The sequence below is a fragment of the Saccopteryx leptura genome, chromosome 4, assembly GCF_036850995.1.
Source record: "Saccopteryx leptura isolate mSacLep1 chromosome 4, mSacLep1_pri_phased_curated, whole genome shotgun sequence".
NCBI lineage: Eukaryota > Metazoa > Chordata > Mammalia > Chiroptera > Emballonuridae > Saccopteryx > Saccopteryx leptura.
The window spans coordinates 44,550,173-44,561,099 of NC_089506.1; positions in this window are offsets into that span (position 1 = coordinate 44,550,173).

Here is a 10,927-nt window from a genome sequence, read left to right on the forward strand (position 1 = left end):
ATGGACTTTTGGTGATTATGTGTCAGTCCATGTAGGCTCACTGATTGTAACAAATGTACCATTCTAAAGCAAGATGTTGATAGGGAGGTAATGCATGTGTAAAGCACTAGAATGTATCAAAAATCTTTGTGCCTTAAAGTCAATTTTGACGCTCACTTAAAATTGCTTTAAAAATAGTGTTTTCTTTTAAAAAGTAGAGGAGAAAGAGAAGAAAAAGGAGGAGATGAGGAAGAGTTATTCTCAGCTGTCAGGGCCATAATAAAATATAAAAAAAAATAACATTTTATAGTATTAGCACAAAAAATACTAGATGAATGAATCAAAGTAGAGAATCAAGAAACAGAAAAGAATGTATATTAGTATACATTTTAACTCTGTAAATCTTTCCCTAATATTAAATACAAATGTATTTTGAGTAAAATATTTGAATAACAAATCCGTAATATTTAGAAGAAAAGTTAACACAGTATCTTTATGATTTCAAATTTGAAGGATTTTCTTAATCAAGGCTCAAACATACATAAACAATATGAAAAGAAAAACTGCTCACACTGATTTTAATTTACAAGCCAAAAAAATTAAATGCCAAATTCATATCTGAAAATAATGTAAGCTCACTGGGAGGCCATTATGATCAATAAATAACAAATCCATATTTCTATCACAATCAGATTAACTTTTTTCATAACTGATATCACTAAAGTATGGTAGGATGTAAGAATATAAATGAATTCAACTACATTAGAAAACAGTTTTGCAGATTTAAGCAGACTAAAAATTTCCTCTAAGTGTCTACCCTAGGGAATCTACATTTGTCAACAAAGAGAGATTTTTGTTTTATAACTCTATATTTCTACATTTCTCTATAATTACAAAAAATGTAGAAATCCTTAACTAACTTTAATAGATTTGAGGTGAAGGAATTCTGTTTTATTTGTGCAGTAAAATATTGCAAAGGTATTAAACAAAAAAGTCAGTGTGAATCTACATGCATAAGATATAAAAACAACAATGTGGAGTGAAACAATAAAATTATAAATTAGTACATGTATTAATCTATATCTTATGATAATAAAAATAAAAGATATAATATGTATACTTTATAAATGATAATTATCAATTTAGGTTTTCATCTGTGATGCTGACAGAGATAAGAGATAATGGGGCTTTAGTGTATTCCATAATGTTTCATTTCTCTAAAAAACAGAGAAACTGAAAACATATATAGCACAATGTTAACATCTGTTTAATCTTGGGGGTTGGAGTACAGGCATCTGTTATTTTCTGTATCTTTCCATATGTTTAAAGTGGTTTGTAATTAAAATAAAACACGGATGAGTAGGAATTAGTCTAGTAGAAAAAGTGAAAATGCATTACAGGCAAAAGGAGACAAAGGAATTAGAAAGCTCTAAAGAAAAACAAGATGGCTTCAGAGAACTACAAAAAATTTGCCTTGGCTTAGGTCTAAAATGCCAGTAATGAATTAGAGGATAGGGAGGAATAAAGTGGATCGGAGTTTGATAATAAAACATTCTAGGATATAATTCTATCAAATATGAACTTTATTTTATGAGTCAGTGTGGTAGGCAGAATAATTATCTCCTAAAGTTGTCCACGTCCCAATCAAATCATGAATCAATATAAATGATATGTAAATGCATATTAAGTTAAAGAAACCAATATGAAAAAGCTATATACCATATTATTTCAATTATATCAATTTCTGTAAAAGACAAAATTATGGAAATCATTAAAAGAATATGTGATTATGAGAGATTACATAGCAAAAAAGATTTTGCAGACATTATTAATATAAGGTGACGAAAAATGATTTGACTTTGGGTGATGGGTATACAACATAATCAACAGTTCAAATGCTATAGAAATGTTTACCTGAAACCTATGTGCTTTTATTAATGGCACCCTGTTAATTTTATAAATAAAATTTAATAATAATAATAAAAAGGATCCTGAAAAAAAATTTCTTGGGTTATCTGGTTCAGGACAATGTAATCACAAGGGTCCGTATAAAAGGAAGCATGAGAATCGGGTCAGGGAATGAAATGTGATGTTGGAAGTAGAGGTCAGAGTGATGCAGGATAACGAGCAAAGGAATATGGGCAGCCTCTAGAAGCTGGATGAGCAAAAGAATGCATTCTTCCCTAGAGCTTACTGAAAGCAGCTCTGCCAACCTATTTTAAACATTTTCAGTGATGCTGATATACTATCTTCACTTGTTCCACAGAGGAGCAAGTAGAGGATCCTGAAGTGTGCATGTGTGTCGGCATGGGTGTTGGGGTAAAGCTACTGCAATTGCAATGTTGCTGTTTGTATCTGTGACAGAGTGATAATATTTACTGTCTTAACTAGATTAAAGAGAAATCAGAGAATAATATTTGCAGAATTTATCCTTGTGTGTAGGAGAAATACCGCATGAGTCCATTTATATGAGTAAAAAGTCCTAAAGCACATATAAACAGAGAGCAGAATGCTGGTGGTCAGAAGCTTAAGGGTAGCCCTAGAGGAGTAGCTCAGTTGGTTGGAGTGTTGTCCTGATATGCCAGGTTGGGGGTTGCATCCTTGGTCAGGGCACATACAAGAATAAGACAATGAATGCATAAATAAGTGGAATAACAAATCGATGTTTCTATCTCTCTCTTCTCCCCTTCCTCTCTCTAAAATCAATAAATAAAATTTCTTTAAAAAGAGAGATGCTCAAGAGTGGGGAGAATGCAAAGTTGTTCAAGGGGCATAAACTTTCAGTTATGCATGATGATTGAGTTGGAGAGATCTGTTTTATACATTGCGTTTACACATAACAATATTATATTATATTGCACACTTCAACATTGATTTAGTGGGTACTACTCATGTTAAGTGTTCATACCACAGTAATAGAAAAATATATAGATGATAAATAGATAGATAGATGATAGATAGATAGATAGATAGATAGATAGATAGATAGATAGATAGATAATAGGTAGATAAAAGCAATGAAAGGAGAAAACAAATTAGTAAACAAACCAGAATTAAATCTCAAACCCTTTTGTTGGGTATAAAAAGAATATGTACAAAATGTATCAGAAAAATATGTGACAGTTATGTTGAGTTATTAAAGGATTATAAGTGAAAAGTAAATACAAATAAATAAATTTGCACATGTTGTAGTGTGTATTAATTTATATTGAATTTATCAGATATACAAATTTTTATATTTTTCTATAAAGAGTTAAAATTTATAAAAGTTCAAGTTATAAAAGAAAATTTATATTATTGCTCCACTTTTACTCCAGGCAAATGTCAGGCCACACCCTAATGCAGGGGTCGAGTACCATGGCTCTCAAGCCAGATGTGGCTCTTTTGATGGCTGTATCTGACTAGCAGACAAATCTTTAATAAAAAAAAATAATGTTAAAAATATAAAACATTCTCATGTATTACAATCCATTCATTTCCTACCGCTCATGTTCATGGTTGTGGGTGGCTGGAGCCAATCACAGCTGTCCTCCAGGACAACACCAAATTTTTATTGGATAATGTGTAATGTACATGGGTCATTGTGAGGTCAGGAAGTACACTTCCCTCCTTTTAATCAAATAGTCAGTTAGCTAATTGCAGAAACCCTTTTGACGAAGAAGATGGCTAAAAGCAAAAAAGATGAGGAGTATTGTACCTTTTAGCAGGAATGGACAGAGGAATTCGCATTTGTGGAGAGAGCAGGTTCTGCAGTGTGTTTAATATGCAATGATATAAATACATCGATGAAACGGTCAAATATAAAGCGGTACTTCGACACATGCCATACTACATTTGCATCAAAATATCCAGCAGGGGACAGCAGGAAGAAAGCATGTCAAGAGCTACTGTGCAGAGTGCAAGCTAGTCAGCAGCAATTCCATGTTTGGACCCAACAAGGTGAATGGAATTTGGCTAGTTTTGCTGGTGCTTTAGCAATTGTGAGAAATGGAAAGCCATTCACAGATGGGGAGTATTCATGCCTGATGTAGCCAATGAACTTTTTGACAACTTTTCGGATAAAGACAAGATAATCAAATGAATAAAAGACATGCCTCTGATTGCAAGAGCTGTTCACGAGATCGTATCATCATGATGGCAAATCAAATTGAGGCAACACAAGTGAAGGACATAAACGCAGCACCATTCTTTTCTCTCGCTTTGGATGAGCCAACAGATGTAAGCCATTTATTCCAGTTAAGCATGATTGTAAAGTATGCTGTCAGTGACATACTATGTGAGGAAAGTCTTGCTGTTTTGCCTAGGAAAGAGACAAGAAGAGGGGAGGAGTTATTCAAGTCTTTCACTGAGTTTGCTAAAGAAAAAAATCTACCGATGGATAAACTTATTTCAGTGTGTACTGATAGTGCTCTGTGCATGGTGGGGAAAAATAGAGGATTCATAGCGCTTCTTTGTGAACATGAAAAGAGACCCATCCTAAGTTTTCACTGCATCCTACATCAGGAGGCGCTTTGTGCTCAGATGTGTGGCAAGCAGATGGGTGAGGTGATGTCGCTGGTCATTCAGGTGGTCAACTTTATTGTTGCCTGAGCTTTAAATGATCACTAGTTTTAAACATTGCTGGGTGAAGTTGGCAATAATTATCCTGGTCTGCTTCTGCACAGCAATGTGCATTTATTGTCAAGAGGGAAGGTGCTCAACCATATCACGGCTTGTCTGAGCGAAATCCGGACTTTTCTTGAAATAAAAAACGTTGAGCATCCTGAGGTAGCTAACACTGAGTGGCTCCTGAAGTTCTATTATCTCGTGGACATCACTCAACATCTGAACCAGCTCAATGTGAAAATGCAAGGCATTGGGAATACAGTCTTATCCCTTCAACAAGCAGTGTTTGCATTTGAAAACAAGCTGGAACTCTTCATAGCAGACATTGAAACAGGTCGTTGACTACACTTTGAAAAACTGGGAGAGTTTAAAGATGCATGCACAGCAAGTGACCCTGCTCAACATGTTGATCTCCAGCAGCTAGCAGACTTCACATCTAACCTCCTGCAGTCATTTAAAGTGAGCTTTGGAGAATTTCATGAGCGCACTCATCTTTTTAAGTTCATCACCCATCCACACAAGTGTGCAGTGGATGGACAGCATGGACCTGAGTTATATCCACAGCGTCTCCATCAGAGATTTTGAGCTACAAGCTGCTGATCTGAAGGCTTCAGACTTGCAGATGAATAAGTACGAGTCACTGAATGGATATTTGGAAAGACTTTCATGACAGCAAGCAGAGTTGGCGGGCAAACACAAGTGGGGAGAAATGAAAAAACTTCTACCCGCAGACCAGCTGATTGTCAAAACTTGGAACACGCTTCCCGTCACATACCACACACTGCAGCATGTGAGTATTGCTGTACTGACAATGTTTGGCTCTACGTATGCATGTGAGCAGTCTTTCTCACATCTAAAAAACACTAAGACCAACTTATGATCATGTTTAACAGATGGAAGTTACAATGTCTGCATGAAGCTTAACCTCACCACATATCAACCAGACTCTAAAGCCATCAGCAAAACCCTGTAGCACCGGAAGTCGCATAATGGTAAGAAGTACTTTATTCATCATTGGTTAGCAACAGCAGAACAACGTTATTGAAAAGAACTCAGAGACTTCTTGTACTTTAAAAGTGTTGGTCTTACATAAAATGCACACATTTACTTGTATTTAGTATTAAACATATTGTATGGCTCTCATGGAATTACATTTTAAAATATGTGTCGTTCATGGCTCTCTCAGCCAAAAAGGTTCCTGACCCCTGCTCTAATGTATCACAGAATCCCTAAACCTAGAATCTTCTGAAACATGGATGGTATTTGGGTAATTGTATTTTAATTGTTAAAATTTTAATTATTTATTCTTTAAAATATCATAAAACCCTAAACATTAATAAAGCATTATTAATACTAGTTTTGATCTAATTATTCTTTTCAAAGTTATATGAATATCTGCCACAAAGCCAACAAAATAAAAGTAAGTTTTAAAAGATAGAATGGTAATAGTTGAAAAACAACAAAAAATGCATATTTTTATTTCATTTTGTATTTCAGCTACTATATATTTTTTTCTTTTTCAAGTGAGAGGAAGGGAGATAAAGAGACAGACTCCTGCATGCACTCTGATCAGGATCCACCTAGCAATGCCTATCTGGGGCTGATGCTCTCCCATCTGTGGTCATACTCACTATCAAGCTATTTTTAGCACCTGAGGCAGAGGCTCCAGGAGCCATCCTTAGAACCTAAACCAATGCACTAAAACAAATTGAGCCATGGCCTCAGAAAGGGAAGAGAGAGAGAAAGAGAGAATAAAAGGGGAGGGGGATGGATAGACAAGTAAATGGCCACTTCTCCTGTGTGCCCTGACTGGGAATTGAACCTGGGCCATCCACACACAGGGCTGACACTCTACCACTGAGCAAACCAGAGAGGACCTACTTTATCTTCCTAATGTGAAAAGTTTCCAAATTGAGTATAAATTCCACCAGTTTGAAAACATCTTGATTAAATGTATGTCCAATTTGAACCTAAATTTTTTGTAAATGAAGGAAATATATACATACTGCTCTTGTGTGTAATTTGACAAAGTTTTCAGACTTCCAACAAACAAAATAAAAGAATATCAAATATATACCAATCAAGATTTAACTGTTATAAATAGTTAAATAAAAACTCAATCACTAGATTTGTAATTAAAATATGGTTTAGAAATTAGAGTTAAGTGATTCGTATTTGAGTAATTCATTTAATGTCTAACATAAATGAGGTTTAAATCCTTGTTGTTTTAAGGATTAAATAACATTTTGATGTTTCAATCAGGGTGAAATGGTTTATAATTTTAACAACTATAATCTACCAGGATGAGAAACTAAAACATGAATATTATTAAAGAAAATTAAAAGTTGGTTTGCAAAGAATATTTGAAAGACTACAGAGTGCAGAATTCATATTGTACATCCACAACTACATATTTGACAGTTTAAAAATCATTCTTGTTTTCAAGCTGGGCAAGATTTCTTGCAAGGAAAATAATGCCAGTATCCATAAGACTACCTTAACCTGAGACAATGTGGTAGAATTTAAAGGTCAGGTCTGAGAGACAAGAACTTTTAAAATCTGTTTTCTGGTGTTGAGTGCTCAGCTTAATTGATATTCATATAAACTGGTTCCCTTAAGCCGAGTTTCTCTAACTAAGGTTCATTCCCTTGAGATTTTAAGTTTTCTTTGAATGTATAAGTTACAACTTTTCACCATAAAATAGTGTTCTAATATAAACTAGATTCAGAGAGATTTAATGAACAGTAATTTATAAATTCCATGTAAGTTTCATTATCATTTACTCAAAAGCCCCAAATTGGACATAACACAAATTAGACATTCATATAAATATTGAGATTTTTTTCCTTGTTTTATCCCATTATTTCATATTCATTACCTGAAAATATAGAACAATACAATAAAATTAGTAAAAAAAAAAAAAAAAAGAAAATATTTAAATATATTTCTTTGACACCAGGAAAATAAAAGGTTTATGTTTTTTTATATTTTCAGAGACACCTTCAAAAATTTTATTTAAAAAAAAATGAACTCATATTGTGAAATAATTATAGATAAACAGATAATCTGGAAATATGGCACAGAGAACTCTCAAATACCTTCACCTAGTCTTACCTAAGGTTATCATCTAAAATAATCATAGTGCATTTGTCCAACTAAAAAATTAATTTTGGTGCAATACTATTGTATAGTACTATTAATAGTACTACTAAATAGCACTACTAACTAAATAGTACTACATAGTGCATTTGTCCAACTAAAAAAATAATTTTGGTACAATACTATTGTAGTAAATAGAATAGTACTATTAATAGTACTATTAATAGTACTACTAAATAGTACTACTAACTAAAAAACAAATGATGTTTTTTGTTTGTTTGAGGATCCAATATAGACTACTACGTTGCTTTTAGAATAATATTTTAAAACTATAAAAATTCTTAAACTTCTAATTTTGACACATTTCTCAGAATGCACATATATAGCCAAGGGCAGTTCTGATTTGTGCTGCTTACTCCTATCTTCCTGCTCCAAAATTCAAGCATTCAAGACTGAAATACATTGTTTTATAGGCCATTGTATCATTGATGTAAAGCTATTTGTAAAATTTAAACACAACAGATGTTCCTTACATCTGCATAAAATGCCAGCATTTAAAAAAAATTATGAAGTGCGCATTTGGCATTTTAAAGACTGTCTTTCTTTAAATATTTGTTCTGCACTACAAGTGCTTTGAAATAAACACTCTTCCCTGACACCATAAAATACAGATCTGTCCCTTTATTGTCCCATGTTTTCCGTGGCCTTCTTCACCTGACCTCATATTCCATACTGTTTTTATTTTTACATGTTTTCTGTTTACCATATTAAAATTCATCTGGGGTATTTTTTTAATGGCTCCACTCTGCTTATCAAATAAGCTATATTATATAAAGAAGTAGTAAGGTAAAAGATCAGAGTACTCCTAATGCAAAAGTTTCACTTCATCCTTCTCTGATCACATCTTCTGCCACTTCTCAAAGACACCAATACTAGTTCTGGGAACCAAGAACTCATTATGGTTCCCTGCTTAGCCCTCCATATGCAGTAAGGCCAAAAGAACAAATCCCACATGCCCAGCACAGAAGACAATATCATGTAGATGCCTCAATCAATTGTAAAACAAACAAGTATTAGTAAAAATAGTTGACAGTTATATACTGTTCTAAATACTTCAGATATATTTGTTAGTGTACATTAGCAAATGAGAAAACAGAGGCTGACAAGAGTTAAGTAAGTAACACTCAGTCTTCAAGTTCTCTTAAACAACTTCCCATGGCAGTGTTACTTATGCTTTGACCACAGGGCAGTGATCCTTATTGGCTCTACAATTTATCAGACCCAGAGGTTGGCATATATTTGACAGGAGACTAGCCTAGTTTGTACCTGTGATCTCAGTGATGATCCTTTTCATCTGGCACTGCATGCTGTGCTCTTGATAAAAGACAATGATAACTTTGTGTCCTGTCCCCAGTTGGGGCAGGACATCACAGTTTATTTATTCATTGACCTACTGAAGCATATCTTGATTGTGTCTAAGTTTATGCAATTATGAATAAACTTTCTAAAAACATGTGTGCACGTCTTTTTGTAGACATACATTTTTAATCCCTTTAGGTAAATACCAAGGTGTGTGATTGCTGGAGTTTATGTAAGATTCTGTTTTCTTTTGTCAGTCAGTAAATGAGTGGATAAAAGAGCTGTGGTACATTTACTCAGTGGAATACTACTCAGCTAAAAATAGAGAAATCTTGGGTTTTGAAAACAGCACTGATGGATCTGGAGAGCATTATGCTAAGTGAAATAAGCCAGTCAAACCCCTTGGGGTTTCAAATCTGAATCTTCAATGTTCTGGGTCAATGTTGTTGTATCCACTGTGCCCCTGCCTGGTCAGGCTGGATTAGTTTTTTTGATAAAGTATTCAAAAGGACTCTATTAATGTCATAAAAAAATTGAGCACTGATTTTGCATTTTGAAAAGTCTCACCCAACAATTGTTATCAACTAGATTCAACTGACAAAGGTAGAAAATAGCGGGTGTTAGAAACTATGTAAAACTATCTTTAGAACGCATGTCGATTGCATGGGGTTCGAAGGATCTAGCTTAGTTCCACAGGAGCATACAGTAAGAAATTGTGTGACCTCATTGATCTGGAAGGGCTTCTCATTATATCTGTCTTCCATCATTTCAAACCAGCCTTCAGCTTTGTGTAGCAACCACAGGGAGTTCCTACACAACTATCTTGTTGACACCTTCTTAGACACTATGAAAGCCTTAATTATGATATTAAAATTTACCTCAGTTTTATTTTTCACTACTATAGAAAATGTTAATAATTAGAATTCTGGATCTAGAACTAAAAAGTCCATTATAAGAGATATTATTTTCTTCCTCACTGAAGGGTAATGTGTCCACAGCAAGGTTTGGCTTTGGGCCATGGGCTCTGTTCATCAGTGAACAGAGAGTGCTCTTTGGGAGCCAACACGTCACATTTGGTGCATTTGAACAGAAGGGCTGGCTTCAGCTTTCTGCTCAACAAGGTTTCCAGACACTCTCAGAAGTATCCTGTTGAAAAGGTCATGAGGTAGGACTGCAACTTTTAAAACAATTGTCAGGCTAAATTAATTATATTTCTGGAAATGATAGAAGAAAAATATCAAGAATGTATTAGATCTGGGGAAGTAATTTACTTTTGAATTACTGTTGGGAATTCTTAGGTGATACTAGAGCACTGAAAAGAAAAATACTATTACTGATAACTAACTCTTAACGAGGACCTACTGAAGAGTAGCTGTGACCTAACACAAAATTCAGGGCTGCAAAGAATGCAGGAGATATATATGTCATGATTCCTACTTCAAAAGATTTATAACCATTGAGGAAATGAATTATGTTGCATATTATTCTAGTAGGCAAGCTAGAGCTAGGATAGTGATCTAGGCTAAAGTCATACATTTTAGAGTCATTGCTTTTTCTGTATATTAAGAAGAAACCGGGAAGATGGCAGCGGAGTAGGCGGACGCACAGACGCCCAGCTCTCAACACCAAACTGGAATACAAATCAATTTAGGAAAAATCAGCATAAAAAACAAACACTGAACTGCAAGAACAGCTCTCAAAAACCAAGGAGCAAAGAGGAAGCCACAATAATCCTGGTAAGGAGTGCCTGAATCTCCTCTGCTTACAGGAACGGAAGGGGGGGGTGAGGCTGAGAGCCCAGAGAGGATTTCACAGAGGAAAAAGAGCAGAAACTACTGCTCACAGCCACTTACCTGGCGACCAGGGAGCAAGGTGGGTTGAAAAG